Genomic DNA, 27,553 nt, shown 5'->3' with positions numbered 1-27,553 from the left:
TAGATCACCTTCATTATTTCCTTCCTGTATAATTTTTTGCATTTGAGGTTCCTGACAACACATGAACTAACTGATACATATCAGATGACCCTTGATTATATACTTCTAGATCTCTTCTACACTGATCTGCACATTTCTTTCTATCATATCTGTACTTTAAAAGTCTGTAGCAATGTTCTCAGCTCAGACTGAGATCAAAACTTAAAATCAATTATAATGGGCTTGCTCTGTTCTGAATTGGCATTAACTTTAAGAGACAGTTTATCTTCTGTGCATTTCTGGTTGGTTGGAACTAAAGGGCAGTGGGTTAAAAAGAGGAGTATAGGAAGACTGGAGGGGCATATAATAGAAGAGCAAGAGTGGATTAAAAGTTTTTAGGGTCAAGTAACTATGTGGAAAAATATGAAAAGATGAATTTTACATTTGCAGAGAGTTGTTTTGTTTAAGGGAAATACTAGGGATATTCCTCATACCAATCAAACAATGGAGATTATTAGATGTTTGGAATTTTGTCCCCTTTTGATTTTAAGAAACCTCTCAGAGGAACAATTTTGTATATATTGAAAGACCCCAAATCCTACTGTAATTTAAAATTACCTTTGGTAAATTTTTGCCACTTAGAAATACAAAAATTAGAGTTAAAATGTGAAATATGTGGGGTTTTTTTTTTTTAAGCTAGAATCTGACCTAGAGGAGGTACAATTAAAATAAGAAGAAATCATGAAAAAATGGCAAAGGTTCATTATATATGCTGCTGGTGCACCTCATGGCTTGGGCTCCTGTGCCAATGGTTGGCTGTCTGAAATTGAAGACCCAGCAAATCCAGTGGATGGAAATTTTGGTAATAGAATGCATCCTTGAATCACATTCTCAGAGACCAAACAGAAAGGAAAATTCTCATGCGTTTTAAATAGAAGACTGAGTCAAAGTTTGTCCTATAAGAACTGCCTACTACAGCAAGAGAGAACATGTCATTGAAAGAGTATTCAAAGTTTTTCAGGATGGGCCAGTCAGTGGGTAGTATTTATAGGGTTTTGGGGTCTGAGCTAGACTAGGTAACTAGGATGGGAAAAATCTATGTTACACTGTTTACTGTTGGAATACATAGCATCGGAAAACTTGAAGTAAGCCCTAATAAGTAAATTGGTGTTTGAAAAGTGAGTTGTTTGACCAGACGAGCAATATATTTTCCTGCTAGGGGAGATTTTTGCTAAGAAGTAAACTGCTTGTCCAGATAAATTGGTTTAGAATAATTTCCAGAAGCAAACAGTTAAGCCAAGTCAGTATAGATGGTCTCAGTTCTGGGTCTTAATAGTTAAGTTATGTGAACAAAGGGATCTTTATTCTCATATTTAAGGGGAAAAAAACCAAAAACAAAGGAAAACCGCACACTTTGAAACTCCAATGCAAACTCCAGTTTTTCTGCTTTCTATCTAACCATCGACAGGTTCATTAATATTATGAAACCATACGTATCTATATATATCATGTTTATTATATATTGCACTTTTTAAAAAAGTCGATGTTAACTTAATCATGCATGTAAAGACTCTAAACTTGTCATACAGGAGTTGCACACTAAAAGCAGTTCCTTCCTCCTTGAGAGGATTAAAATAAGATCAATAGAGAAAATAATATTTAAGTCCCTTGAATGTAAGAGATAACTAATACATTTCCTCTTATGTTCACAAGGCAAACTTCTTTGCATATACATTTGTGGTACTCATTAAATTATGTTGATTGATTGTTGCCATGTGAGAAAGTTTATTAATTACAAAAACTTAGAATGTTTGAAGAATACGTTTATGACAGTTTTATTGAGTGAAATTTAATTTTTATTGAGTTACATATTATAAAATTTATATTTTAAATGTATAGTTTGATGAGTCAAAACCAAGTATGCAGTGTATCATGTTTTTCTCTCTGCTTTTAAGATTTTTTATTTTGACCTCACTCTTAATAGTTTAAATATGTACAGGTGTCATTCTTTCTATGTTTACCCTCCTAGAGTTTATTGAGCTTTTTGAATCTGTAATTTTTAAACCAAATTTGTGGAGTTTTCAGATATTTGCTTCTTCAAAAAATCTTGTTCTTTTATCTGTTTTTGCTTTCTGGGACCCCAAATTATACATATGTTAGAATGCTTGATATTGTCCAAATAATCTGAATCCTTGTTTATTTTTCTTCAATCATCTTTCTCTCTGTTCTCCAGATTGGGCAGCTTCTATTAGTTTATCATCATGTTCACTGATTTTGTATCATTTTGTTTTTGCTATCCTGGTTAGGTTACCTATTTCTATAAGTTTCCTAGGGCGGCTATAAGTTGACTAAAAACTGGATGGCTTAAAACAACAGAAATTCATTTTTTCACAGTCCCAGAGGTCAGAAGTCTGAATCAAGGTGTTGGTAGATTTGTGCTCACCTCAGAGAATCAAGAATTGTATTTAGGGCCCACACAAATAATCCAAGTTAATGTCCTTCTCTAAGGATCCTTAACTTTATCATACATTTAATATATATAGGTAATACACAGAATAATTAAGAGGTCATGTGTGAATAAAACATGTCTGGAACAATTCTAATTTATTTAGAATGGACAGTATGACAATACTATGCAGTGTGTGTGTGTGTGTGTATGTTCATGTTCATGTTCCAGAAGCCCATAAGTTTAAAAAAGTCAATCATCAACATTTTAAAAATTATCAGGCCAGGAGATCTTGAATAATAGGAAATGGAAACCCATTTATATCATGTCCAAGGAATATTGAAACATTTAACTCTACAGAAAAATATTACAATTACAGAACACAAATTGATGTTCACTGAGCACTTTGGATATTTCTACATGTAGTAAAACAATAAATTTCACATTTTAGAATTACAATGAAATAAATTTTGATTTGCTCAATTACTAACAAACAAGGAATTCTTCATAGAGGGTACCATAATGCAACAAAATCAAAAGGTATAAATATTGGGAAAATATTTAATTATATATATTATTTTGTAATAACATATATTCTGCATAAAATGCAGTTTACTTTGAAAAGTATATAAAACTTGCCTTTGTAATTTCAATATTGCCTAAGTATTTTGACTAATAGATTCTTATTTACTATGAAAAACATGTTTGCAAAACTTTACATGGAAAAACTCAGAAAATTTCTGATGAAAAATGTTTTCTAAATTAATATGCAACATATAATTAAAATGTAACATTTTATAAGTACATTAATAATTTACAATTCAAAAAATTGTAGTCTGAATACTAATGTCATTTTTATGAAATGTATATCTACTTTGAAAAAATATTGCAGACTATTGAAACAGAATCAAGATAATCTCACAGTTTGTTATTATATAATACCTCCAATTTTAGATTATTCTTAATGATGATTATCATTTGAATATTTTTGATTTCAATCCAATGACTATCAAAATCAAAACAACACCAAATTTTGAAAGGTTTTAATACATATTACATTTGAATTTTCCCAACTGTTTAAAAATTTTTCAAATTTATAAACTTTGAAAGAGTATTGATTAGACACTTAATATATTGTTTACCTCAGTCTAGCCAATGTTAATATTGATTCCTTAATATTTCTCATTTTCTGTCAATTTCAACCATTGAAATTAAGTTAAAGATATTATGGCAATGCACCATTGAATGTAAACAGCAAATATCTCTTAAGGAAAAGGATGGTCTTCTGTAAAACCTCAATATCACATCCAAAATTTCATAAAATTACATTACTAATATAGAGCTTATGTTCTTATTTTGATAATTGTTTCAGTGGTGCCTTGGTCAAAAGCCTCAACTCCCTTCCCACCTTCAGCACCTCTACAGAAACCAAACAAGGATTATAGTTATGATTATTTAGTGTCTTTGACCTACACTAGTCCCCCAATTAGTTTTGTCTTTCATATTTTCAACATTTTTGAGAATCTGGGTCACTTAGTATGTCACACAGTCTGCGTGTTGTGGTTGGTTTCCTATGATTAAATGCAAGTTACACATTTTTGGGAAGGTTCTACATAGGTGATGAAGCATACTTCTTACTTCATCACTTCCAGAAGCAAATAATATCAGTATGTTTCATTATTAGTGATGCTAAAAATGATTATTTGATTAAGGTGGTATATATCACATCTCCATTTCAAAAGCTGTTTCCTCCCATAATAAGTAATACATGTGCTGATACTTTGAAATCTTGCAGATAACCTTTCCACAACTACCTTTATCCAATGATTTTGCATCCATTGATGATCTTTGCCTGAATCAGTTGTCATATTAAGATCTTCAAATGAGTGATTTCCTAATTATGTCAGTCTTTTTTCCTTCCTTCATTCCTTCCTCCTTCCTTCCCTCATCACTTGCTTTGAAATATTATTATGCATCCATAGATTTTTTTTTTCTTTTTGAGTTTACGTAATGGTCCCTTCAGTATAGATCTAAATGTGCTTATTCTCCTTGGTGTTTTTTCTTCTAGTCCCTTTCAATGGACCGAGATAGAAAGTATATATACACTTACGTGTTTGTATCTATATGTAGATACATGATTTACATATGTTGTAATGTATATCATTATATGTCAAATAAACTTTGCATTTACAATATATTTGTATAGGAATACATGACTTTGGTGAGTATGGCCTAATTTCTTCTATAAAAGGAATTCTATTTTGAATTCCATCAGCAAAGAATAAAAGATTTTCTCAAAGACTTTGCATAGAGCATTCAGGGTTTTTTTAATATGTTATAGGCAACAAATAATATTTAGCATTGTTTTGATTTTTATTTCTCTTATTATGAATGAAATTGAGTATTTTTCATATGTTTAAGAGCCATTTGAGCATATATTTTTTCCAAAATATTTGTTCATAGCCTCTTTCATTTTTCTTTCAGATGTGTGGTCTTTTCTTCTCAATGTTAGAGTTCTTTATAACTCAAGGAGATTAGTCTTTTATCTCTTATATATAATACAAATATTTTCTTCTGATTTGTCATTTGTCTTTTGGTTTTGTTATTTGCCTTTTGGTTTTGGTCTTCTGATTGTTGTTGTGTGTATAATCAAATAAATTTTTTTTTTAGTACAACTGGATTTTAAGTCAAAATTAGAGAGGTTTTTCCCTGTTTTCTGGTATACTTTTCAAAAATTTAACATCTAGATCTCTGATCCCTTTGGAGATTTGTGGCTGAATAATTTGAAATATAGGTCCCTGTTTATGTTTTCTCAAACTTCTGTCAAATTGTCCCAACACTCTTTCTTAGTGTTTTCTCCTCCTCATTAATGTGGCCTGTAACCTTCATGTCACTAAAATTTTATTATATACTGGAATCTGTTTTTGAACTCTCTTGATGTATTTTCCACTAATCTGACTATTCATCTGTCAGTTTCATACTACTTTGATTCTTGAGGCTTCAAAGTATGTTTTATTATCTGGTAAGCCTAGTTTCCTCTCACTGATTTTTTTTTAAGAATCTTCCTAGCTTTTCTTGAGTATTTTGTTCCCTATGTATTTTAATATAGAAGTTATATCTCCAAAAATAATTGTTGTATTGGAATTTTGTATTAATTGGGAATAATTGAATTTTTGTAATGTTCTGTTATATCTAAGAACATAAGTTATTTTTTAAAGATAACTTTGGGTTTTTTTTTTAGTGTTTTCAAAGATTTTCTGTTGTAAGTTTCTCAAAACCATTTTTAAGTTTATTGGAAAGTACATAATCTTATTTTCTTTTATGATGGAGCTCTCTTTTCCATTATATATTCTAATTGGCCATTTGTACATATGAAAGCTACTGACTTTTATGTGTTAATTTTAGAAACTTTAACTACTTGTTTACCATTGTGTTAGTCTCATCATTGATTTTCTGAGTTTATCTAGATAAACTGTCATATCACCTGCAAATAAAAATAATTTTCATTCAGGTTATTATGCCTCTAATTGTTTCCTCTTTTCTGGCTGCATTGGACAATGTACAAAAAAAATTAATTATCATGGAGTTAGTGGGGCATTCTTATACTGTCTTGAATGATGGCCTTATTTTAGTAAAGTATTTCTTCATTTAGTAAAATGGGGATTTTAGGACTGGGTGTGTGTGTGTGTGTGCAAATTCCTATTTATTTTTTAATCAAAAATGGCTATTTTTTATCAAAAACCTTTTCAGCACAAATACATATAAGTATTTCCCCCTTTATACTTTCTTTTTTTTAGTTTTCAAATGTTTTAAGACTCAAAGTTGTAAAAAGAATGCAGAAAGTTTCTGTATGTCCTTCACCCCTTTAGCAATGATAATATCTTACATAACTGTAACACATTGTTAAAATCATGGAATTGACATTCATGTGATTATTAAATGGAATCACATGTAATCCTTTGAGATTGGCTTTTACTGTTTTCCCTCAGTATATTCTTTTGCAGTATATCAAAGTGTTTGCATGTTTCAATTGTCTATTATTTTTTATTGCTGAATAGCAGTCATGATATGAATATATCACAATCTGCTTAATCATTAACCCTTTTGAAGGACATTTGAGTTGTTTTCAGTTTGGAGCTAATACAATGAAAGCTGCTTTGCATATTCATGTATAGATTTCTTTTGTGTGAAAATAAGTTTTTATTTCTCTAGGATAAATATCCAGGAATATGCTGGATCATCAGCAAGTGAACGTTTAACTTTATATGAAACTTCCAAACTGCTATCTAGAGTGGCTGTAAGATTTTACACCCTCCAACAATATATGAGACAGGTTTTTTTTTTCCAGCCATTCAAAGAGATGTGTAATTATATAGCACTTTAAATTTTACTTGCTTATATTTAATGACTAATAATGTTGAACAATTTCATGTCTGTATTTGCCACCCACATGTCCTCAGTGCAGTGTCTTCCTTACTATTGAATTTAGGGAGTTCTTTACACATTCTGTATACAGGTCTTTTGTCTTGAAATATGAGATTTGCAGTTATTTTCTTGCAGTCTGTGGCTTGTCTTTGCATTCTCTTAACAGAGTCCTTTGCAGCAAAAGTTTTAAATGCTGACAACGTATAATACATTGTTATTTTTAAATTTCACGAATCACCTTTTTAGTCATGTCTAAGAACTCTTTACCTACCATAGGTCATGAAGATTTTCAACTATTTTCTAAAAGTTTTCTAGTTTTACATTTTCAATTTCAATCTATGATTTCTTCTGAGTTAATTTTTGCATAATGTGTGAGGTTGAAGTCAAGGTTTGTTCTTTTTCATTTGAATACACAATTTCCCCAAAACAATTTGTTGAAAAAGACTATCCTTCCAGTGTGTATTGACTAAAGATAACGATATTCCAGTACTATTACCAAAATCAGGAGATATAATACTGATATAATGCTGTTAGATAATATACACTTTATTTCAGTTATGCCATTTACCTTAATAAAGTATTTGTGATAAAAGAACATAAAGAAGAAAAAGGTAAAATAAAGAAGAAAAAAGGAAGAGAAAGAGAAGGAGGAGGAGGACAGAGGGGGAAAAAAAGAGAAATAGGAAAAGTAATGAAGAAGAAGAGGAAATTTAAAATTTTTTTCTGGTCCAAGAGCACACTTTGTACTTGGATTTTTAGTTTAGCCTTTATCTTTTTTAGTTTCTTTAATTGGGAGTATTTCCTAAAACTTCCCTTGTTTGTTTGTTTGTTTGTTTGTTTTGTTTTATGTGGACTTATTTAAACAGTATCCACCAATGTTTTGTATGTTGTTCCTCAGTTAGGTTTGTTCAGTGGTTCCTCATGGTTAGATTTCTACATTTTTGGCAGAAATACAACAGATATGATGTTTTTCTTTCCTAACTACATATTCTTGTAAGGAGACACATAATATTGGTTTGGCTAATTATTGGTAATGTTAACTTTATTAATTCGTTTAAACTTGTATCTTCCAGTTTGCTCTACTTTACAGACAGTATTTTCCCTGTTACTAATTTTGAAAAAAAATTTGAGGAGACATATTATTACTATATATACATAAATCTTATACCTCATCAAGTTTTCACTGCCTAATTTACATTCGTAAGTTTTTAATATGTGAATTAAGCACATTTGTATTTTTATTTAATTAGTATTTTATTTATAATTATGTCTTAGTATCTTTTATATTATTACTACTTATTACATTTTTATTTTTCTGTGTGGTTTTTCTTGCATTTTGGATTTTTAAATTATTTTGGCATTTTCAAAAGTTTTTGTTTCTCTTCAGTTAGTTACCATCGCAATAGTATCTTTTATAAGGACATTAGTACTATTAGGTATCTATCATTTGATTGAATAGCTTTAATTGATATCCTTTGATGTCAACCTGTTGTGAATACTTAAAAGAATCAGCCAATTCTACTTAATTTTTTTCCCTGCTCTTTGAACGCACTTATTTGGTTGTATTATTTCTTCTTCTCCAAAGTATATAAGATTTACATCCTACTCTGCCACTTCTACTCCACCTTTGGTGTCATCTTACTATGCTCCTATATGCATTGGGCTGAATTTTCTCCTGTCATCTTAGATATGGATGATGTGCTTACATGCTTCTTCTAGCAGAAGAGTTAGCACAGTGTGTGGGTTCATTGCTCCCTGAGTTCTTGCATCTTTAGACTGTTTTACTATAAGCAACATTCTTAAATGACATTGAGATACATATGTATTGGCTTTTCTTAAGACAAATTTTTGTTAAGTCTGAAAATAGGAAACACATGTTGAAATTCTGATTTTTTGTTAGAATAGACAATTTCAAAGACTTGGACCTTGACATGTATGACTTTAATACATGGAGCTTTCTTTATCATAAAGTTAATGAGAAATTTTATTTAGGAAGAGAAAAACATATGCATTTAAAAAGAGACTTTTGTATAGAGTGTATAGGAACCAGAAGTTTTTATCATATAATATTGGTGAAAAATAGAGTGTTTTTAAAGTCATTTTTTCAATGTTTATTTCCGTGTAAAGTATAATAATAGAAAAATTGCCTGTTAACATTTCACCTCTTGGGTGGGATGTAAGCTCGGCTAAAGCAGGCAGAATGGAAGTTGAGAAACGTGAGGATGATCTGGCTCATCCCCAGGACACAGCGTAGCCTCTAATCATTCAGTAACCTAGCTTAGACTTCCTCCAGCAGGGAGGCTGGACTCCACAAGATAGAAGTAAAAGCGGCCAGTCATCTTAAGGATTGGGCTCCATAGTTCCAGAATATCATTTCTCTTACTTTTTCTTTATCAAGACCAGGCAAGATTCAAGGGAAAGAGAAATAAGGCCCACCTCTTGATGTGAGGAATGGCACTGGCTTATGGGAGTGAAGTGGCAGCCACTTTTGAAGACTGTTATTCAGACGTTCATGTGTTACCTGGAACATTGACTGTAAGTTTCTTAAGAGATGAGACCTTGCTTTATAATTCTTTATATACCCCACCGTGCCTCACATACTATTAGTAAATAATATTTGATTTCTGCTTGGTTTCTAAAAGTATTAAATTAAAAATTTCTCTATCATGGTGATTTCTGGCAATAACTAGATTATTCCAAAAGATGACACATAATTTACTGACATATCTAACCTTTGTACTTCAATATGGATACTGTAGCTTCCACATAGAGAGATACATCATTAGAAAGACAATGCCAACAACATTGAATTTGTTTTACTGCTATTACAATGGTATTTTAGTTAAGGTGAAGGTACTGGAATTTCTTTTATGCACTATGTCCAAATTGCATTTTACATGAGAAGTTTAAAAGAAAGGAGGAGGTCAAGAAAGAGAATTGAGAAGGTCAGACAATATATTATTTGCTGTAATATCCATTTAAATTCAATCATCAGAGAAAGGTTCAATCAGTAAAAGTTACACCTACAGTTAAGATAAGGTCACTTACTCCCATTTTAAAAATAATGTCTAATAAGTAATGTTCTCTGATAATAATTTTTTCATACCAAAATGTACTAAGAAATTTTACTTCTGCTGATGAGTTTATGCCATGCCATAATTATACAACTAATCATAGTTAAGATTTATTGAATCATACAAATAATACTCAGTTCAGCACAATTGAATGCTGTTTTAAGTTATGGTACAAATTCTTATTACTTTTGTTTATCCCTTTGCATTCTGCCCCAACCAGTACCAAAGCTCTTAGATATAATGGATACTTATTTAATAATATGTATTGAATATTAATAATATTTATTAAATTTAATTTCTAAAATTCAATTTTGATAAGCCAAAGCCAAATTAAGTAAAATATTTTAAATTTGATTTAGATGAACTAATTTTTCTTAATCCTTTATAAAACAAATAACTTAATTTTGGTTCCTTTTTTTAGAGGCAGAGCTACTTATAGCATTTCATTGATTGCATTTCCTTAACAGAAATATATAAAACCAACATAGTCTATAAGTATCTGTAACATCAACAGCCTAGCAAGCTAAATTACATAGTAGAAAATGCATTTTAATTACAAGAAAGATAGAGGTTCAAGTTGTGATTCTTGAGTCTGCATTTAACTCTTAAAAGATAATAGATAATTTATCTCCTCTGAATCTTTGTTTTTTTCATTTTTCCAATGAGCAAAATGTGTTGTTGGAAAGATAAAATCAAATAACATATGTAGAAATAATATAAATTCAGATTGTTATTTTGGCTTCTTGGCAGATTGATTATATTTTGTTCATCTTTATAGCCACAGGATTTATAATATGACCTTGTAAACAGCAGGTGATCCATAAGGGTTTGGCAATTAAGTAAAAGAACATAACTTGAAGAAAACATTGTTTTTTGTTGTGGAATGATCCATGCAGTTGTGCTCAATTCCATAGAATTTTCAGCATGACAACAGCTACAGAACATATAGATAACATTTTTAATAGGATTTGTAATACACTCTTATTCCTCCTCTTCCCACATGGAAGAACCTCAGTGCTATCTCTAACAAGTTGCATTTTGGCAAGTCTCATGTACTGTCTTGAATGTCTTCATTTGCTTAATTGGTTTATTAAAAGTTCACCTATCTGACTATTGTGAAGGTCAAAATAAATACAAGTAAACCGATTGTAAAACATGTATTAAAATTAACCAAGGAATTGAGTTTCAAGGGCGTGAAAGCTTTAGTCTAACTTCTTTAGTAGACAAAACGATTTACATGCAAAAATTAAACCAATAGTAGTTACCAAGATTCAATTTTCCCTTTTTGTAGTAATTAATAGCATCCATTCAGATAAAAAGTAATTTCAAATTCTATACCCTCATTATGAATTATAAAGATTCATAACTACAGTAATATGACAGAATATGCTTGGAATCTAGTTAGATTCATGTCTTGCTTTGCTGTGGTAGCATATATCTTTTAAAAGACTACTGAGATTTTGTTTGCTTTTGTTATATTCAGTTTGTCAACTTCATTTCATCTTCTATTAGCCAAATGTAATATTGTACATTTCCTGTAAAAGCCAGGAGAGAAGCCATCTAGGTCATCCTTTCTTATAGTAAGTAAGTTTTCAAAAATATTTTACCCACTTAAAAGTTCTTCTGTTAATATAATAGTGGTCATGCAATGAAATGTTATTTTGCCAAGTTGCCTCAGATAGGATGAATATGCAGCCTTGTGTCTTCCTAAGTGTAACTAAGAGATGACCTCATTTAGTTTTAATAGCATACTTAGGTGATTATTTGATGGATGCATTTTATATTTTTTATTACGTTCAGAGAGAGTCATTGACAATAGCAGGCACTTATGGCTGGAATGTATAAGCAGGTGTAAGTAACACGTGTATCAGCTTGGTGGAAAATATAGTGCAACCCTGCACAGTGTTTAGAACAAAATAACCACATAAAGGTATTATTTTTCAAACACAATGGCACTTTGCTATTGTATGCAAGCTATACTTTTTGCAAAATTGCATTTTCTAAATCTACATCATAAAGCAGATGGCCATAAAATCGATTGTATCTCCTCAGAAACAATGCTGTGTGTAGATATGATGCTCTTTATCAAAAATTTGTTCTCATAGTAGCTATAAACTAACAATATGTCATAAAATTAACACTACAGCCTTGGAAATATATAATTATTTGAACAGAAGGCACATGCTCTCATAATCACAGTATTTCAAAAATATAGTTTTCCTAAAAATCAGAGTCCAACCTCCTAATTTTAACATGAGGGGATTTGAACCCAGTTTAATTATTTGCTCAATATTAACTATATAATTAGTGATATATATATATATATATATATATATATATATATATATATATATAAGACTAGATTCTAAATCTCTATTCTCCCAGGCTAATTATGTTCCAATTACTTTAGACCAAACTGCATTACAAAAATCTAAAAATTGAAGTTATTTTCAGGTGAGTTAGTTTATCTGAAGAGATATCATGTCTGGCAGCTGTTTTATTAGCTCTCGTACCTGCAGAGCTCAGATATTTTAGAGGAATTTTACCTACAACTAGATTATGAGAACTGTTTTGTAGGAAAAACATACTAATTGTCAGATATAAACAAGATGCCTCAAAGAATGGAAATTTACTACTTTTATTTCAGATTCTGCTAGAAAGAGAGGGGAGGAGTGGCCATTTCTCACTAGAGTGGATATAACTAGGAATTTGCAAAGCTGTCTTCTGTTGTTCTTCATTTCACTCATTTATTCAACAAATATTTATGGAATACTCGCCTATGGTAAAACTTATTTTAATAGTAGGGATAAAGTTTTTTTTTTAATATATCACTATTTATCGGATGTTACTATGCTCTCAGAAAAAAAAAAAACGTTTGAGGAAAATACAGTAAGCCTACAAGATAGCTGCTTTTCAGTCTTCAGTGTAGAAAGCTTCTAATTATTTTGCATTTGTAACTGAATCATTCTATATAGTCAAAGAGAGATACAAAGAAAGGTTTTGCTCTTCATGGTAAGAGAAGATAGTTCTTCAAATACACTGGTCTTCATAATTGGACCACTCTACCGAAGACCTGAAGTGATATGGAGTTATATATATATAACTAGTAAGTTATGAAAAATGGGGATAATGAGTTGTGAGGACACAAATATAAGGCATATGTTTCTAAAAGCCCTTATCACAATTTCCACAACAGATTAGCAACTAATGCATGGTGGTTATTTTCTCTCCTTTCTTTCTTCAAAGCCTGTAAGATTTATCTGGTTGTATGCATAAACTGAGATCCATAGTTTGCCATCTTTTTTCAGAAGACATCTGTAGAGTACTAGATTTTTTTTAAATCAAGTAAGCTCACATAAAGGACCTTATTCCCAAGTCTTACAGTAGTTATGCATTCACATAAAGGAAGTATCAATCATCAAAATGGTCAAATAAAGGGAATTTTACATGTATCAATCTAGGGAGCATTTCCCAGGCAAGCAGAAAATACCTGATTGCTCTCAGACTGTGCACAGCTGGAGGTGAAGAAAAGTTTGTATTTCTAATCTGGACTCTAATAAAGTCCTTCCAATGTGGAAGTCACAAAACTAATCCAGGTAGTGCAGCCTGGCTCTTAAAAAAGAAGGCTTTCCTAAGCTTTGGTCAAACAAAGATAAATGGGTCAATTTAATATCTAGAAAAAAATGTAGGAAAGCTCTCTCTTCAGTGTTTTAATTAGTTAACAGTTTATGCAGCAAACAATGGTTTCTAAAGATATGGTAGCAGAGCCAGGATTCTGGGAACTATTTCTCACTTCCAATATTTTTTTGCAATATTGCTTCCTGATTTCTGTGTTTCTCATCTATGAAATGGAGATAATAAGAAAACCTAATTCATGGAGCAGTTTTAAAGACTCAATGTGCTAATATGTGTAAAATTCTTAGAACAACACCTCAATACATATTAGCCACTAATTATTTTATTATTCTGTTTTATTATTTTTATTCAACTCTTTTTAGATGTCTAATATTTTGTGAATAATTGAAGTCTAGAAATGGAGGTGAAGTTATTGCTCTTGAAAGTAGTGCAGGTTGGGGTGATTCAGAATATAATTACGTAAGTCTATGTATATTTTAGCTAATTAAAAGTAGGAGATAATAAAATGTGTTCTTTAATAAATAATAAAGTTTTTAAAATCAGAATCTATAGTGATGGAGAATTACCATAAGAATGTCACTAACTTAATTTTTAATCTTGTTTTGACAAGATTTGAAAATAGAGGGAGCAGAAATTGGTTTAGCATTTTTAAATGGCAATTTGGCAATATATAGCAATATTTGAAATTTGCATAACTTCTGTTTCAGTAATTTCACTAATGAAGACACTCATATATATAAAAAGGGGATAACTGCTCCATTTTATATTAGTTAAAAATTAAATATAACTTTAAATAAATGGTGCACAAATACTATAGCAGAGTAGGTTATATGTGAGATTTATTATAGTCATAAAAATAATTACCATTATTGATATCTGTACTAAATATTCTTAATTTCTTCCCAGATCTACTCTTCACCCATCTCCAGCCTACTCTGGATGTGAGAGGCTAAACTGGACGGACTACAGCCACAGACCTCATCTTGGACCATTGCTTCTGTTTGGGTCTTGCCAGGAAATAATCTAAGGTAAGTTAAAATAAGGTTGGGATATTCATTACACTGACTTCCGCCTTGCCAAGTCACTAGAGGTAAGATGCTTCTCTCTAATAGAAGCCACATTTTTACTCAGGCACTACTTCTGGTTTCCAGTAATTTTTCCTCTTCCTTACTTCTTAAGGCCCAGGGACGGTAACAGCTCCCTGCTACTTTAAACTACTTGTTCACCTTGTGTGTTTTCTTAAGCCCCATTCATACTTTTGTAAATAGTCCCCAAATTTAAGTCTTTTCAAAGTACCCAATTGGAGTGAACAATTGATTATTGCCAAGTACCCTGTCTGACAGTGTCTGTAACGTTCTATTTTTCATCACTGCTGGCAGAGCTCTAGCTTTTTTTTTTTTTTCAGGCCTCCATTTTCTTTCCTATAGCTTTTTGCTCAGAGAAGACAACCCTTTCCCTCAACACATGATCAGTCCTGATTACTCGGTATCAGACATGTTTAATTCTATTCAATGTGACAGCAATTGATTTAGGAGTGGTTAATGGGATATGAAGGGAGGTCTAATGAAGGCTTCTAGTAAAAGCTCTTGTGAACTTAAAAGAACATGCACATGAAGGGGTCAGTTTTCTGGTAAACATTGTCAAGTCTTCCCGGATGCGTGTGTGTGATGGGTGTGATGCTTGGAGCTGACTTGGGTGCTATACCATCATGCTAATATGGCCCAGCAGGCAGATGAAAAGAACTTGAGCCTTTAAAGATATGAGTGAGCTGACTGATCCATCAGTCTTAGGCTTGCTCTCACTTGTGTATCTTGTTCTAGGGCATAATAAATTTTCTTTTCATTATTTAACCCATTCTGAGTTGGTGGTTCTCTCTTACTTATAGCTGAAGGTGAAAATAGGAGAGAACATTTAGTATTTAGACTTCTTTTCTGTTTAAATTTAAAAAATTAATATTCATGTATCATTTATATACCTGCAAACAACAACAAACTTTTAAAAGAGGTGACAACAACTAGATCCTAGAAACCAAAACTACAGGAAAGTTCAGTAGGAAATGTTTAGTAATGGGGATTATGTGTTTTTGTGACACTAAATCCTTGAACTTATGATATTGATCTTGCTGCATGGGAATTTTAACAAATATGTGTTGTAGAAGAAGAAGTTAAAACAACATACTTGCAGCTTCTAATCAGGGAGTTAGAGTATATTATGTTTTACACACTTTGAGAGCAACTGTAATACCAGCTATTTAGAGAAGGAGGGCATACCCCACCCCACCCCATTCCCCTGAGTGCTGGCACAGGGGAAGGAAACATGTGTCTTTTTTCCCAAACCTCTTGAGATTCATATAGAATTAAGATTAATTCTCTTGAAAAATGAACACCTGACCTTGCACTCTTTGATCGCGCTTAGTATAGATTTCTGGAAGCCTGCATATATCATGAAACAGTTTCTCCGACTAGGAACTCCTGTAGTAAAAAGGAAAAACCCTCCTAAACCCCTGGAGATATGCAAGTGGATTAGGCAGTAGCAGTATTAACAGAGACTTTTCTAGCTCTGTTTCAAATAAACACAAAATATACTAAAAACATTAATTATATAAGAAATTCCTATTTGTGAAAATACTAGTGTATGTAAAAATATAACCCTGCAATACACTTAAACCATATAAAACTAATCTACTAATCACCAAAAACATTAAACACATTATTTACTGTATTTTTGTTTGTCCTCTTAGAATTTAGAAAGACTTTTAGGGATATTTTCAAAACCTATTATTAAACAAAACCCCAGAGGATTGCATTATTATACAACAAGCTGAGGTATTCAAGATCATTCTCTGAAAACTCATTTGAATAATGATCATTTTAGCAATCTAAATGTTTAAAAGCAATGTTAAAGATTATAATTGCAATGGATTCAAGAAAACAGTTATCTTTTACCATGTGTATCTCTTGATCATAGTCTTCCCCTCCCCTCTCTCTACTGTCCTCTCCCCAGTTTAAAGGCAGAATGGAAAGGGAATAACAGTTTGTTTGTCCTAAAAGACCACAAACATGATCAGGACTACAGAATAAAGCCAGGAAGGAGAAATCTTCAGCCCTTGCTATGGGAAAGGGTGTGAGAAGGATGACTTATGAGCTAACTGGCCTCAGAATTTTCACACCAGCTATTAGAGCCCTTTTCCTGATCACTGCTACAGGGTCGCTCACTGCCTATGTGGGGATGTGCAATAGAAAGCAAAATGCAGTAAGAAAAGGCCTGAAAAGTAAAGAATGGCTGTTAACTAGACAGTGGTAAATGAGCTGAGCAGTGAAAATGTGGGACTGCCATACCTTGAGGAGAAATTTGGCAGATGTAATAGCTTGCACATTAGCGACAGCAAAGGATGTAGGCAAAGAGTAGTTTTCTAAAGGTTGAGACTTTATTCTTGCCTCAAAGTTCCTTACATAGCAAAGAGGTTTATCATTCGCCTATCACTGTCACAAAAATAAGGGCTTTGTGACTTTCTACTGAACTTTACAGGTATTTGTAAAGCATTTATGTGGCTCTTACAGGTAAATTTGTTCCACCAGACTTACATAAACACTCTTACGAGGAGTATAGCTTCTCAGACTTTTTTCTCTTTTCAGTGCCTTTGTGTTTGCAAATACTGCTTCTCAAATGTAAATGGAACTTCCTTGTTCTCTTACTATGGCATAGACTCAGCTTTAATATTGAAACAAAAATAGAATTATCATGTAATACAGTTGAAGTCTCTTTTTTGAGATCATATAATAATCTTTTTCGTGCTAAAAATTTGACACAGAAACCTGAAGGTATAAGGAACAATGCAAACTCATTTAATATATACAATCCCCCAACATTTTAAATAGGATTTTAAGGCATAACATTTTACATAACCACAGAGAAACAGTACTGTATCATTTCTAGTCTTTTATCATCATCAGGAAGCTAGAAAATATGGTTTCTTATGCTAAAGAAAACTTTGCTGGTGATTACAGTATTCAGAGTTCGGCTCCTTATAGATGATTTTCTCCACTTGTAAAGAAAGTGGTAGCAACCATTTCATATTTTAACAGAAGAAGTAAAAGGAAATAGATCAATTTGCATTGCATTGCATTGTACTGGGTCCAGAAGGAGACTCCTCAATCTTCAGAGATTTTGTTTACAAAGATAGTTTCTATATACTTAGCAATAATTTTACTGGTTCTGTAGTTTACAAGCCTTCAAAAAATTTGAGATTGATAATGCTCCACACACACAACGAGGCAACTGCTCTAAAGAAAACCTTTCCTTTCTCCCTGCTCCTAGTTTAAATAACTGGCCAACTTTTAAATAGATGAAACTTTAATTTATAGAGATACTTATTTTAAAGTTTAATGCTAAAAGGAACAAGATCTTGCTAATGAAGTTTGGGTGACTATAAAGAGCAATGCATTGTTTCCTTGAAAAATTCAGACATCCAAGAATTCCTAAACATCCTGCAGAAAATAAGAGACTGAGAATCTATAAAACCTAATTTAGTTCTGTGCCTTGCACATGTAGAAAAATTATATTATTTGAAATAATCCAGTCTTCAGGTGGAATGGAATTCAGACTAAATTTGGGAATTACAGTTGATATTAGAAATAGTAAATTCCTTTTATTAAGGAAGGGGAGTTTTAACAGAAATGCACACATATATTATTTTAACAAGGATGCACTCAAATTTTATGGTAATTAATAACAGCAATATTGACCACTGTTACAAAATATTGATGTCTTCTTATGCTCCAGATACCATAAGGGATATTTTATAAACATCTCATTTATAACCAAGCCAGTTTTATGAAGTAAGTACTTTTACTCTCAAATTTCACATGAAGTGACAATTCTAAAGTCACATATAGCTAGTAAATGGTTAGGTTGAAATTCAAATACTAGTTCTTCTGATTTCATAGACTGTTCTTGGCAATTGTTTTGATTGTTAATGCTGCATAATACACTGCCACAAACATAGTGGTGTAAAAAACAATAATTACCTGTTAATATTATGGTTCATAGTTCTGGGGGTTGACCAGTCAAAAGTAAGTAATTCTCTGTGGTTCTCTCCTATGACTGCGTTCAGAGACTTTGGCTAAGGCTAGTGTTAATACAAAAGATTTCTCACTCACAGGCCCAGCTTTTGTCCAGAATATAGACAATATATTTAATCATGGCTTCTTCTCATAGCTTGGGCTTTCTCAGAGTAAGGCAGCAGAATTCCAAAGGTGAGCATATCAAAAATAGAGCCTGATGGAAGCTTTATTGTCTTTCTGTATTCACACATCATCACTTCTGCAGCATTCGATATGTTAGAAGTCACTCAGTAAGACCAGCATATTTTCAAGTGGAGAAGAAAGATGCTCTATTTCTTAATAGGCTCAGTGTCAAAGAATACAAATACATCATTTTATTAATATGTGTTTTTTAATTATGATAAACATATATAACCAAATTTGCCATCTTAGGCAGGTTAATTCAAGGGCATTAACTACATTCACATTTTTGCAACCGTCACCACCATCCATCTCCAGAACTCTTTTCATCTTGCAAAATGGAAATTCTTTCCCATAAAAAATAACTTTTTATTCCTCATCCCCTCAGCTCCTGGAAACCACATTCTACTTTCTGTCTGTACAAATTTGACTATTCTAGGTACATTATGTAAGTGAAAGATTTCACTTAGCTTAATGTTATCAAGGTTCATTCATCATGTAGCGTGTGTCAGAATTTCTTTCCATTATAAGGCTGAATAATAGTCCATTGTATGTATATACCACATTTTATTTATCCATCCATCCTTCCCTGGACGTTTGGGTTGCTTCCACTTTTGGCTGTAATGAATAATGCTTACAAACATGATTGTACAGATATCCCTTCAAGGACTGGAATTGCTAGATCATATGTTAATTATCGATTTAATTTTTTGAGACCACTGTTTTCCAAAGCAGCTGTCCCATTTTACATTTACACCAAGACTGCAAAAATGTTCTGATTTCTCCACATCCTCACCAACGTTTGTTATTTATGTTTATTTTGTCATCCTAATGGATATGAGGTAGTATCTCATTGCAGTTTTGATTTACATTTCCTTAACAATTAGTGGTTTTGAGAATCTTTTGATTACTATAGCTTTGCAGTAAGGCTTGAAATCAGGAAGTGTGAGTCCTCCAGCTTTGGTTTTCTTTTTCAAGGTTGTTTTGGCTATTTGGAATTCCTTGAAATTCTATCTAAATTTTAGGATTTTTTAAAAATTTCTGCAAGAAATGTCATTGGGTTTTGATAGGAATTCCGTTGAATCTATAGATTCAATTAGGATTTTTTTTTTTTGCAATGTAAATGGATTGTTTTCTTCCTTTTCAGGTTGTTCATTTGTTAGTGTATGGAAAAACAACTAATTTATGTGTGTTGATTTTGTATCCTCCAACTGCTGAATTTATTTATTCTAACAGATTTTCAGTGGAATCATTAGATTTTTCTACATATAAATTATGTCATCTGTAAACTAGGATAATTTTACTTTTTCTTTCCAATTTGGTTGCTTATAATTTTATTTTCTTACCTAATTGTTCTGGCTAGGATTTCTAGTACTATGTTTACCAGCAGTAGTGAAAGTTAGTATCCTGTCTTACTCTTGATCTTAGAGGAAAGCTTTCACCATTAAATATGACATTAGCTGTTGTGAATATTTTTTAAATTGCCATAGCAATTTTTAATAATTTTGTTTAATTAATGTCATTTTTATAATCAGGATTTTGTTTTATTTATATTTGAGTCACAAGGCATCACTAAGTGTAACTTTTGTACAGTTATGCAAGAATGAAAAGGAAAGGAAGAAAACAGTCAAAGCAATCCAGGGCTAATGACAAAAATGCTAGTCAATTTATCAAGAATAGAAATATAAAACTAAAGTTAACATTATTATATTCAAGACATGTTGGCCATTTGAAATTATTTTTAATTATCCAGTGATTAAAGCTACTACCTTTATAAAATAAAGAAAATTAGCAGGTTACAGTTATTAACCTTTAACATTTAAAATATAATTTAAGTATGTCAGTGGTACTATTTCAAATAAGTAAAGAGAGGGTAGATTAACAAATAGTGGTGGGAAAATTAGATACTGATTTGAAAAAAAAATGGATTTTAATCTTTAACTGACACTGTCCCCAAATCCATTTCAGAAGGACTAAAGAATTAAGCAGGGACAATGAAGCACTAAAATATAAAAAGAATATAAGAAGACGGGGGTTTTTTATAATATTGGAGTGCAGAAGACCTTTTCAAAGAATGACACAGTAGCAAAGATTGACATACAAGACAAAATAAAAGTTAAAATTTCTGAATGGCAGTGACACAGAGTTAAAGGCAAAATGGAAGAAATTGTTACGTATATGTGACAAAGAGTTATTAAAAAGTGGATAAAGTAGGTAAAGAAATTCAATCAAAATTTTTCACAAGATTCTACAAATGCCCCTCACCCCTGCAGAATTCACAAAATAATATAAGCAGACAATCAGAAAAAAAGAAAAACAACAAATGACCAGTAAACATTTAAAATTGTTTGAACCATCTACAAATCAACAGAAAACAATACTTATTTCCCTGCTGGAGTAGCAAATATTAAAAGGCTGGGTAATATCTCCTATCGGAAGTATACTGGTTATTTGCCTATTTGCTCTTAAGTCCATTCTTTCTCTTTCTCTCCTTCCTTCTTCATTGTAGGGTGACTGACTCCAAGATACCCATGTCAGCTGCCTTCCCGCTGAATTTGCCAAAGGAATGAACTGGTAGGAGACTCAGGTTATTTCTTCTCTGTCCCTCTCTTTAGGTTAGTAACTTTGCTGAGTGACACTGCCTCCTTGGCTCTACGTAACTCCAGATGGTAACTCCAGCTTCTTAACTCTGGTAACACCTCTTCCACCCCTCATCTCTCCACCAAGTCATACCCAGTGGGCAAAGTGACAGTAAAAGTATGACTAAGTGCTGAAAATCAGGGGGTACATTGTGTGAAGAGAATTTTAAAACCATACTGAAACCAAATGCGAGTCAGTCTGTTTTTTATATAACCATGTGCTAGCTGTTCTAATCAATGTCCGTGACATTAAAGAAACACTCCTCTCACCAAGGCCACCAACCCAAATGCATTTCTCCCACTGCTCCACACTTGCTATGCTAACAATCCAGTCTGAGAAGCAATAGCAGGGACCTCCTGCTGTTACTAATCTCAAGATTTCCCCACCATCCCATTTGGTTTCTCAACTCTTCCATTATCTGTATCACAGATTCCTTTTTCTAAATTTAGAGGTTCTAGTTTTCCTCTTTGAACCCTGCCAATACAATCAAGTATATGTAGAATGTGGCACTCTCATTTATGCTGAGTGTTAGTGAAATAGATATAAATGTTGAGATAGAAATTTAATCATATTTCTCCAATTTTAAATGTGCATTTACTTATTGTGAAGGTGAGGGTAAAAAACAGAGGGATTTATGTTTTCCAGATTAAGCTGTTTTATATTACTTACTTGAATTACTTTTATAAGTAAAATAATGCATTTCCAACTTGAATAGAAAAAGAAAATGTCCTACAGTTTAAGGATATACTGCATGCTCTCAGCTTGTGGGAGTAAATGCACATCTTTGATTGTCAGGGTGTGTCTAGAGAGGACAAATTTAAAAAGTAATTTTAAAAATCCTAGTTAAAGACAAGCATGACGTGAATAACCATAGAGAAGTAGAGGGAGGGAAATAATTAATGGTGAGGGATGGACCTGCTGCTTGGATGCATTTCCAAGCAAAAGACTTAATGATCTGGGGCATTACAATATATGTTATGAAACCTACTGTGAAGAAACAGAAAACAGTAAGCATGACTTAGAAGAGGGACATAGTCTGGTTTTCTCAAACGTTGTGAAGGTAAGCAGGCTTTCAGGGATCACTTTTACCAGGCAATAGGAAGCCAGTGAAGTGAGAGTCATGTGTTATTACAGAGTGTGATGGATAATGTATTGTCAGATGAAGCATGCAGTGCTCAGTGGTATAAAACACCAGTTCTTGATCTGTGTGACTCAGGCACCAGGGGAATGCAGGTACTGCAGGGACCCTGCACAGGCAATGCATTTTGGTCATAGGATTACCGAGTAATACGTCTGACACATTACTATGACGCATAGCAAATTAATGTATTCGGAATCAAGCAGACCTGAGTTTGAATCCATTCCCAGGCTAGCAGTAAAGCCCTGGACACATTACTTAAGCTCTCCTACTTTCTATTTCTTCATCTACAAAAGGCAAATAACAGTCTTTACATTATGTACTTATTGTATGAGGTGAGTAAAGACCTCTTATGATTATTCAGTACTCTTCTGTTATCCTAAAGTCCATGTTTTGATGAATAAAATGAAAATTCATTTATATGTTTTTGTGTTCAACGTTGGTCCTCTGCCATTATGAAATCTTCTCCATCAATTGCTGTTGAGAGTGTGGCTACTGTGATATTGGGGTCCACAAAATGTTTGTTACAGCTCAGACAGATTACAACCAACTAAATGTAAATATTATGAATATGTGAAGTGATGACACTAAAGTTTTATTCAGGAGATTCCCCTGTTATAATAAATAAAAATCATCATTTTAAATGAAATCAGTATGAGGGAAGAAAAATCCCCCCCAAACAACAAGTTTGGAGACATTAAACTGTCAGCAATCTGAGCGAAAGATAATATGTGGGATTCTTATCCACATTCTGTGATATAGAAGTAATTAGCAGTTTCATAGTATATTTTTAATAATAAATAACACAAAGCACTTATAATGTGTCGGGTACTATTTTAAACACCTCATGTAAATTAACTCATTTCATCCTACAAAACTCCATGAGATAAGGATTGTTATTGTTTTTAATTTTTATTTTTATTATTAGTATCTTTTTACAGATGAAGATAAGGAAGTAGAGCGTAGGTATTTTAAGTCAAGAATATACAGAGGTATACATATTTGCTAGTAAAATTGTTAGTTTAAGAGTAGACTAACGTAACAGTACACAAGACAGAGCTATGAGAAACGAGTGTTTTTCCAGTGTTCTGTCTCTGTCAGTAGTATTTGAGTTCGAAATGATGTTACTGTAGTGACTCTATGATGGCATTTCTCAGTACCTGTGTAATTTTTTTAAATTCTTCTTTATCAGAATGAGAAAGTTCTTACTAATTGCTACTTTTCTGAGAGATATGTTAATGCACTTTTCAAAAAGTATTACTGCATCCATTAAATTGATTACAAGACTTTTATCTTTTATTTTATTGTTACGATAAAATTAGAGATTGATTTTTAAATTTGGCCTAATGTTTGCATTCCTGGGATAGATCCCACTTGGTCATTACCTTTTTTAATATACCTATATATATTGCTATATTCGATCTGCTAATACATGATTATGGTTACTTGTGTCTGTATTTATAAGGAATATTCGTGGTCTGTAGTTTTATTTACTTGTAAGTCATTTGCTTTTGGTAATGTTTTTATAAAACTGATTGGAAAACATTCCTCTGCCTTTCTATTTTCTGGAAGAGTTTGTGTAGAACTGTTTCTGTTTTTATAGTATTATTTCTTCATTAAGTATTTGATAGAATTTACCAATGAAATCATCTAAGTTTGGAGCATTTTTTTGGTCTGGTTTTTGTTTGTTTTCTGGAAAGTTTTTTGGTTTTGAATTACCCTTCATTAGTATGCATAGAACTAGCTGTTCTGGGTACTTATTACATCTTTAGTGATTCTTGTTAGCTGGAGCCTGTGTCTTTGGAGGAATTGTCCATGTCATTTAAATTGCTAATTTCTTGGCATGAAGTTGTTCATAATATTCTTTTCTGATCCTTTAGGATCTTTGGTGATCTATAGGATCTTTTATTGACAATCCTTCTTTCACACCTGATATTGATGATTTGTGTTCTCTGATTTTCATTGATTGGTCCAGTTAGTTGTGTATCAGTTTTATTGATTATTTTCAAAGAACCAGCTTTTAACCAATTAATTTTCTTTTTTGTTTGTTTGTCTTCTAGTTGGTTTGTTTCTACTCTTATTTTTATTTATTTTTTATTCCTTCTACTTGTCTTGGACTTAGTTTGCTCTTCTTTTTATATAGATTCTTGAGGTAAAATATTAGGTTATTGTTTTAGGCTATTTTTCTTAAAGAAAACTAATTTAAAGCTAAAATATTCCTTCTAAGCACCATTTTATCTGTATCTCACAAACAATGATGTACAATTAACCCTTGAATAACACAGGTTTGAATTGTACGATCCACTTACATGGAATTTTTTTCAGTTGTAAATACTATTGCAGTATATGATCTAAGGTTGGTTAAATCTGTGGATGGGAAACTGTGGAGAAAGAGGGACTGAATATAGGAAGGACCGACTATAAATTATACACAACTATTCGACAACATGCAGGGTAAGCACCCTTTACCCCCTGAGTTGTTTAAGAGTTCAGCTGTATTACGTTTTTATTATCATACATTTAGAAGTGTTTTCTACTTTTGTGTATGATATCTTCTTTGAGCAATAGACTATTTAGAAATGTATTATTTAATTCCCAAATATTTGGTGGCTTCCTAGACATCTCATTGTTATTTATTCCTAATATAATACCCTTGTGATCTGTGAACATACTTTGCATGATTTCAATCATTTTAAGTAAATTGAAACTTGTTTTATAAAACAGCATGTTGTCTATCTTGGTAGACATTTGTGTGCTCGCAAAGAAATTTGTATTCTATAGTTTTGTGTATGATATTTTATAAATGTCAGTTAGGTCAATCAAATGTTTATTAAGAATGGTGTTCCAATTCTCTCTGTCTTTTTATACTTTTTTTTGACCAATTGTTCTATCAATTGCTGAGAGATGGGCATTAAAATATGCTGTGATTTAGTAGTTGCTTATTTCTTGCTTTAATTTTGTCAAATTTGATTCACGTATTTTGTGGCTGTGTTATAGAAATATAATCATTTATTATTGTTATGTCTACCTGCAGTATTGATCCCCTTTGTGATTCTGAAATGTCCCTCTTTACCTTTGGTAATGCTCTTTATCTTGAAATGTATTTTATCTTATCTTATTGTAGTCATTCCAGCCTTCTTATGCTTACTATTTGCATTTTGAGATTATTTCTTTATACCTAAAGTGTAGGCAACAGGTAGGTTGTGTATTTACTCCAATATGATCTCTGACTTTCTATTGTTTAATTCTTTACCATTTAACATAATTATTGTTACGTTTCAGTGTAATTCTAAAATTTATTATTTGTTTTCTGTTTGGTCTCTGTTTTTTGGTTTTTTTTTTCCTTCTGTTCCCACTTTCATCTTCTTCCAAATCATTCCTTTTTAATTTGCTTTTTTATTTTGGCATCTTAGCTATTCCTCTTGACATTTTTTTTTATTGATTATTATAAGACTAGCAATACCCATCTTTATTTCTTTTCATAGCCTACTTAGAGTTAATAGTTTATCACTTTACTTAAATGTAGAATCATTTTAACCTAGGCCCACTCTTTATCTTGCTGTTTTCAAATGTATTAGACCCTCATACATGATCAATTCCAAATGATAGTATTAAAACTTTTATTTTATGCAAGTATATGAATTTAAATAAACTAGGAGCAAATATAGTTTTATTTACTCACATGTTTACTGTTTATAATTCATTCCTGAATATTCAAGTGTCCTCTTCTATATTTTCCTTCAATCTGAAGAATTTCTTTTAGACTTGTATTCCTGTATGGATCTGGTGGTCGCAAATTCCCTTAATTTGCCTTTGTATGAAAAATGCCTCCAAGCCTTTATTCTTGGAGGATATTTTCACTGAACATAGAGTTCTCTGTTGAACTTGGTAGTTTTGTTTTGTTTTGTTTTCCTTTCAGTACTTCAAAAGGTTTCCTATTGTCTCCCATTGTTCATGTTTTTTGTTTAGAAGTCTGTAATGGTTTGGGGATTGTATTCTCCCTATATTTAATATGTACTTTTTCTATAGGCATTTGACTTTTACGTGCCTAAATGTGGATTTTTACAAAAATTTATCTTGCCTTGGTTTTAATAAGCTTCTTAAGTCTATGAATTTATGTGTTTCATCATATTTGTATAGTTTCCTACCGCTGTTCCTTATAAATATCTTGTCATCCCTTGTGGCTCCCTCTTCTCCTTTTGAGAGATGAGAACTTCTGATATTAATCTTCAAGTCTTTGAAGATTTGAACAGCTTGCAATCTTTTCTTTCTTCTGATTGGATGATTTCTACATATCTGCCTTCAATTTTATTTTTTTCTTCTATTATATCCCTTCTACTAATAAGTAAAACTAATGAATTTCTTATTTCAGATGCTGTATTTTTCAGTTCCAAAATTCACTCTAGATATTGCATTTGGTTGCTTTTGATTCCTATCTATTTTTTAGTGAGCATATTTTAATTTACCTGACCATTAAGCGTATTTATATCAGCTTCTCTGATAATTCCGCATTCAGATCCTCTCAAGATTGGCATCAGTTTATTGCCTCTTCTTAAAACGGAGTCATGTGTTCCTTCTTCCTATATGTTAAGGATGTCAGTTTTATCCTGGACGTTTTATGTATTATGTTATATAGACCATGAATTCTCAATATTGCCCCCAAAAGTATGCATGTTTTTGCTTTATTGGGCCATTACATTGCTTAGACTCAAGCTTTAAAATAACATACTTTAAAATATGGCAGTTTGGATCTCAGTTCAGTGCTTTTACCCTTAGCTGAAAGCTGCTTTCAGTTTTCCTCATGCAGGTTTCAGGGGTTGGCTATAAATTAGCGCCAAGTCTGCGTGTGGACTTTCTCCTCTTCTTTGGCTCTCTCCTTTCTAGGGTTTTCCTCTCAATCTCTGTTAAGCTTTGATTGCCCAGACTACCTTCTCTTGATTCTCAAGCAAGATAGATAATAGACTCTTTTTCC

At 32.0% G+C, this 27,553-nt stretch overlaps 1 long non-coding RNA gene across 4 annotated transcripts in view; it reads left to right on the top strand.

Moving 5' to 3' along the window:
* LOC140696583 (uncharacterized) overlaps window positions 1-27,553 on the top strand; it is a 395,510-nt gene that overhangs the window by 344,306 nt on the left and 23,651 nt on the right. For 2 of the 4 annotated variants that reach the window (XR_012073070.1, XR_012073073.1), the window contains exons 6-8: window positions 9,249-9,385; window positions 14,467-14,588; window positions 21,313-21,377. This is a non-coding gene — a long non-coding RNA (uncharacterized lncRNA). The remainder of the gene's footprint in view (window positions 1-9,248; window positions 9,386-14,466; window positions 14,589-21,312; window positions 21,378-27,553) is intronic. The other 2 variants (XR_012073071.1, XR_012073072.1) reach the window with 1 other exon arrangement.

The sequence above is a fragment of the Vicugna pacos genome, chromosome 5 (assembly GCF_048564905.1).
Source record: "Vicugna pacos chromosome 5, VicPac4, whole genome shotgun sequence".
Classification (NCBI taxonomy): Eukaryota; Metazoa; Chordata; class Mammalia; order Artiodactyla; family Camelidae; genus Vicugna; species Vicugna pacos.
This window is presented reverse-complemented; position numbering and strand designations above follow the sequence as displayed.